Here is a 6,191-nt window from a genome sequence, read left to right as displayed (position 1 = left end):
CCCCTTTGTCTAATTCCACCAGCCTAGGAGGGCGATAATGACTAAACTCTTGAGTTTTCCCTTGATTATAGAGAGGTGCATTGTATTCACAGTATATTCTTGCGGCCCTGCCACCAGATGAAAGGAAGAGTATGAAAGCGCCAGCAGATCCGGGGCCCTGCCTTTCCAGCTTTAACATGCCATCAAACGTGGACGGGGCGCTCGACTGACGGAGGCATTCTGTTGTTCCTGTGCACCGGCTTCAGCTGGGAGCGGCTGAGAACAACAGGTGGCCTTGCTAATGGAACAGATTCACTCATTGTTTGTGTGTTTAATGAATCATTGAGTTACTGATCAGCAGTGGGCAATGGAAGCTGTTCAAACAGAAAGGCAGCCCAGCCGTGAGGTGGAGCTGCCACCATGCTCCTTTGAAGCACTGCTGGCCCCAGGGGAGTGCGGGAGGCTCGGGGGTTACTCCCTACAGTTCCCAGAGAAACTGGTAGCCAGAGGAGGGTGTTGTTTCTAATTGGATGATGAAAGTCAGCAAGGGGAAAGAGACCAAAGGACCAAACGTAGAAGGGGAGGAAAGGAAAACATCTGAAATCAAAGGTTGAAGTAAAACCAAGAGACAGGTGTTTGCGGTGAACCGTGCAATAACCCTCATCTTGCCCCAGGTCCACAGGAAGCAGCCAAGTGGAGAAGGTCCCAGAGAAGTGAGAAAAAGCCAGGCTCAGGATGTGCTCGGAGAAGGCAGTGGCAACCCACTCCAGTACTCTTGCCTGGAAAATCCCATGGATGGAGGAGCCTGGTAGGCTGCAGTCCATGGGGTTGCGAAGAGTCGGACACGACTGAAGCGACTTAGCCGCAGCAGCAGGATGTGCTGATTTTCGTTACAAAAGGTTCATGGTACAGTGAGGTCGCTCTGTCATATCAGGAGGCAAGCTGCTGCTGTTGCTGCTAAGTCGCTTCAGTCGTGTCCGACTCTGTGCGACCCCATAGACGGCAGCCCACCAGGCCCTGCCGTCCCTGGGATTCTCCAGGCAAGAACACTGGAGTGGGTTGCCATTTCCTCCTCCAATGCATGAAAGTGAAAGTGAAGTCACTCAGTCGTGTCCGACTCTTAGCGACCCCATGGACTGCAGCCTACCAGGCTCCTCCATCCATGGGATTCTCCAGGCAAGAGTACTAGAGTGGGGTGCCATTGCCTTCTCCGTCAGGAGGCAAGACTGACCCTTATTTGTAGGATTCCCACATGTTGCATTGGGCTTTTCCTGTGAGTAGAATTTGACTGGATTCTACACCAGAATTGTATTTAATGGGCTGTGCTTTCCTTTCTTTCCCCACAAATAGGACTTGGTATTTGTCACCATTAAACATCTGAATTTTAAGCAGATCTGTGGACTGGTGGCTCATCTCCATCAGCTCAACTTTATCAGCTATCTCATTCCCAGGAGCTTTTCTTTTGCCTTCACAATGAAGCTCCATGAGTTTTCCCAATTCAAACTTGGACTTCAACATTTTTACTTTTCTAATCAATCCATCATAGAGAAATGTTTCTAGATTGACCATCCTTTTCTGTGCCTCTCCCAGTGCTCTCTGGAATCAATTTATGAACCTCTTGTTTCAAGTCATTCATCTATACCTCTTGTGTCATGATTTTCCACCATCCTTTTCTGGGTCTGGCAAACTTGTAGGTAGGTGCTAAGAGTTCTTTCAGATCTGATTGCTGTTTTTCCTTTTTTTTTTTTTTTTTACCAAAAACAACAGTACTTCTAATATTGAACATGAGTGTGCGCTTACTTGTCCGACTCTTTGAGACCTCATGAGTAGCCTGCCAGGGTCCTCTGTCCATGAGATTTCCTAGGCAAGAATACTGGAGTGGGTTGCCATTTCCTTTACCAGAGGATCTTCCTGACCTAGGGATCGAACCTGCATCTCTTCTGTCTCTAGCATTGGCAGATGGGTTCTTTACTAGTGTCACCTGAAAGCCCCGATATTGAACACAGGTAATGCTGAAACATCACATAATGATTAGTCAAATCCATTTCACCTGTCTTCACTAATCAAAGTTATTTTAAGACGAATGTCCTCCAAGCAGCAGATAGCCTAAACAATGTTTGAGGGAGTTGTTTTCCAGGAACTTGGTATTTCACCTGTGATTAGTGGAAACTGAGTTGGTTAAGACTGGATAGGACCACTGACATTCCAACCAGGCATCTGCAGGTGTTCACCTGGTGATCTTTAGATGTCAGAGGACTGAAAAGTCCGTAACCCACATCATGCTAAGCACCTCCATGTTTGAATGTACAGAGGCCTGTAGTTAGTTACATCTGTGCAGAACCATGATTTGTGTACTTTTCCCAATCATGTTCCCCCATATCCCCGTGCTTCCCACATGCCCCATGCCTCAGACCACCTTGCTTGCCTATTTGTTATACCATAAATAACCCCAGACTCTTGACTTCAGAAGGCAGAATTGAGTTTTGTTTCTTCTCTTTTGGTCTGCCTTGTCAATAAGCTCTCTCTTTGCTGCAGGGCTTGGTGTCTCAGCATTTTGGCCCCTGATGGTCAGGCAAAACAAACTTCGTGTGGTTACAAAGCATTTTTACCAATTTTCCTTAGAAAATGGATCAACAAATTTCTTCTTGGCTCTCCTTTTGCCACTTTTGCAGACTGTGGGTTTTTTTCTTCCTAAGGTAGGGGACCTATAAGACAGATGGCAGAGTGTGGTTTGGTGAGGAGAGCCCTGTGGTTTGGATTAAGAAATGTGTTTTAACTCTGTCACTATCTCTAAAGCACCATTGGTTATATAGTCTCTATGGTAGAGACTGACAGGCTATTCACCAAATCAGTATCGTTTCTTCATGGATAACAGCCAAACCCAGTTCCCAGCCTTCCTTACAGTCAGATGAGTCCTTCTGACAAGTTCCAGCCAATAGAATGTGGACCAAGGTCAGGCAATTGGCAATCAGGCCTGGGTCATAATCCTTCTTGAGGACCCTCTGTCTTCTCTTTTCCCTCACCTTCAGCTACTGATATGTAGGGTTGGCATTGAAGATCACAGATCTCTTGAAGATCCTCTCAGCATTCAGGATGGCCAAGCAGGGTAGCTGGAATGCCAAGCTTGGCACCTCAGGTATAAGCAATCCCCTCCATTTAGCTAGGTTCACTGTGCAAACACTAACTCTTACCTGTATCTAGAAACCCCCAAAATAAGGACACATTCCAATGGACTATGTGGTTCCTTCCGACACTGTTATTTTGAATCTGAAGTTATTCCTTTGTTTATGCTTTCATCCCTAGACAAAGACAGGGAGGACACTCTTCTGTCCATTCAAGATCTCCTGGGGGAAGGAGGAGACTCTTCTACATTCTCCTGCAAGGATAGAGAAAAGGGGGTAGACTATAGAAGAGGGAGAAAACAAAACATCTGTCAGAGCCTACCAGTTAGTTCATGGAAAGGAAGCAGAAGGAGTAGTAGCATAAAATCTGGGAGACTCCAGGCCAGAGACTGAGGATGTCATTTGCCGTTGCACCTGGCTGTTGGCAGATCTTGGGGTTATAAACCCTGAATCAATGGAGGCTAAAGCAGTGACAACAAGCTTCTACTCCACGATCACATCTCTTACTGTGGGTCTGTGCTTAAATCATTCCAGCCTCAACTCTTTTTAGAACTGAAGATCTCAGCTGGTCCCAAGTGAATCTCCATTTATGTTCCCTCTTCAGTAAAGTCTTCTTCTCAATACAGAGGAGGATGTGAAAGCCACTGCTCCTGAAGGCACTGTCCCTGCTATTTGAAAGACCAAGACATATATACACACGTATGTCCTGTGTGTGGATAACTTACAATAAAGTATTCTGATCCTGAATGTATGTACAGTAGAATGTTAACTCCTTCTAGGCATAGAAGTAGCACCATATGTCCCTGTAGTAGGAATGTGTCCCAATCCTACAATGATGGGGTTGTATTTGGTATGTGATTCTAAAGTCAAACTTACTATTGAAATGTATAACTGATCTACAAAGATATTGATAAGCCTCCCTCCCCTCTATTTTAATAAAGTGAATGAAGGATAATTCCAGACATTTTATGTTTTTTAAAAAAAATCTTTGAAACATTTATATAGTGTTTCTTATGTAACAAGCATTATGCAACAAACATTGCTCTACATCTTTTTACAGATAATAATTTAATTCCCTGTGAGCAGGATACGATTATCACTCCCTTTTATACATAAGAAAATGAGGAACAGAGATTAGATTATTTACCCAAATTCACACAGCCAGTTAGTAATAGAGCTGGAATTCTGATCCTTCTAGTCTAGAGCCACAGTCTATATCTTCAGTAACTATGCCATACTGCCCAGTTGTTTTAAAAAACAATTGATCAACCCTCATTCATGTTTGCCTTATACCCCTACATATCACCCTGACCTCCCCCATATCATCAGGTCATATCCAAGCCTACCAAATCTGATCCTGGCTATGAAAATCTTTCATGGTGAGCATGGCAGCTAAACATAGGCTCTTGGTGGAAAAATATCATTTTTTCCTTGTAAAATTTCATTCTTCTATGAGAAAAAAACTATTAAAACTATCCTTCTCTATGGAAAATAGAAATCTACTCTGTAATATTGACTTTGCCTCTGTGATTTTCTCATTGTCATAGACTATGAGTCAAGAAGACAGCACAACTGTGGCATATTTTAGAGATGAGGAGTTTAAATGTTTGACAGTTTTCAGGAGTCCCACCTTTTTAGCATTCAGGAAGAGTTTAATGATAAGTAACAAAGACTGTGAGTTGAAGATCTTGTTTCCAGTTGTGGTATAACTAAGGTTGGCTGGTGGAGATGGGGTGACAAAATCTCACTTTTCTGGGCTCTGCTTTCTTAGTTTTGAAGTAAGAAGGGCAAACTAGTTGCATGCCAGGGCCTAATCCAATTCTAGGACCATTCTGGAGTCACTCTTCTCCTGGCCCACAAGATCCCTCATGATCTGGCCCCTGACAACCTTTCCAATCTCATTGTGTATCCCAACTTCACTCAGCTCTAGCCAAGTGGATCTCTCTCCTGTTTGTTCCAAAACATTCAGCTCCTTCCCAGCTTATAGCCTCTCCACCAGCAGTTCCCTCTGCTGGGAAGCACTTTCCCTGCATCACTATCTGATAGGCTCTTTTTTGTCACTCAGGTCACTGATTAACTTCTTCAGTGAGTCTGTCCCCAACATCTCAAGCTAAGTAATTCCTTTACCCCATTACTAGCTCTCCATCAATCAGTCTGACTTTCTATCACCTATCACCTTCTGATATTTTATTTATCTGCTTATTTGCTCATAGTCTGCATCCTCTCACTAGGTATAAAATTCCATTAAAGTGGGAAACTGACTTATTGTCTTATCTCCAGTGCCTATGTAAGAGTATATAGCTGCCACTGAGCTCATCAAATCTAGGGTTGATGATAGAAGCAAAAGCGGTATCTAAGATCTAGAGGCAGAAGGATTCCTTTCTGAGACTTAGATGGTGGAGCAAAAGAGCTCACTTAGTGCTACATTTCCCCCTTTTACTCAATTTAGTTTCAGAGTACACATCAGGATGACTGTGCACAGACCCACATCACAAGAAGTAGGTTTGTACACCCTTTCTCTCCCGCTGACCTACCTCTCAGTGACAAATACTGAATCTTCAGCGACATCTTCTTCATGTATATTGCCTGCCTAACAAGCAGAAAATAGCATATCCACCTAGGAGGCCAGCATCTTGCTGCTGTGGGCAGCTGTGTAGCTCCAGTTCTTCACATTCTGGGCTTCAGGATCTGAATGAGTGAGGTTGAAATCTAGCAGTCAGAGGACCTAGAGAGTCTGCATGTGGAACTTCACATGGTGTTCTGCGATGACCAGAAACATTTCAGGGATCCTGCTACATCAATCAACTGAACGTTAATGGAAGCTAGTTCAGTGCCAGCTGCCACCCTGATGCAAGGGTGTTTTTTCTCTCCTAATGGAAAAACAAAGTACCAAACAAGACCATGGTAATCATCTGTCTCAGGTCTCTGACCAGACAGAGAAAACCTCTGGGGCGTAAGGACACTTTGTGGATTTTTCTGGGAAGGACAGATACAGAAGCTGCTCCTCCCAGCTCAAAAGGGAAAAGTAATGCTCGACTCACAGCTGCAGGCAGGGCCTCCACTCAAGTTAATCACCTGGGATTACAACAG

The 6,191-nt window shown here is 44.2% G+C and overlaps 1 long non-coding RNA gene across 1 annotated transcript; it reads left to right on the top strand.

Annotated features, from left to right (window-relative positions):
- Positions 1-2,535: 2,535 nt before the first annotated feature.
- Positions 2,536-3,772, top strand: LOC129621533 (uncharacterized). Its single transcript, XR_008699423.1, has 3 exons — positions 2,536-2,675; positions 3,009-3,115; positions 3,636-3,772. It is a non-coding gene; the product is annotated as an uncharacterized LOC129621533 (long non-coding RNA).
- The last annotated feature ends 2,419 nt before the right edge of the window (positions 3,773-6,191 follow it).

The sequence above is a fragment of the Bubalus kerabau genome, chromosome 10 (assembly GCF_029407905.1).
Source record: "Bubalus kerabau isolate K-KA32 ecotype Philippines breed swamp buffalo chromosome 10, PCC_UOA_SB_1v2, whole genome shotgun sequence".
NCBI classification, from domain to species: domain Eukaryota; kingdom Metazoa; phylum Chordata; class Mammalia; order Artiodactyla; family Bovidae; genus Bubalus; species Bubalus kerabau.
Note: the sequence above shows the minus strand (reverse complement) of the source record. Positions and strands in the feature narration are given on the sequence as shown.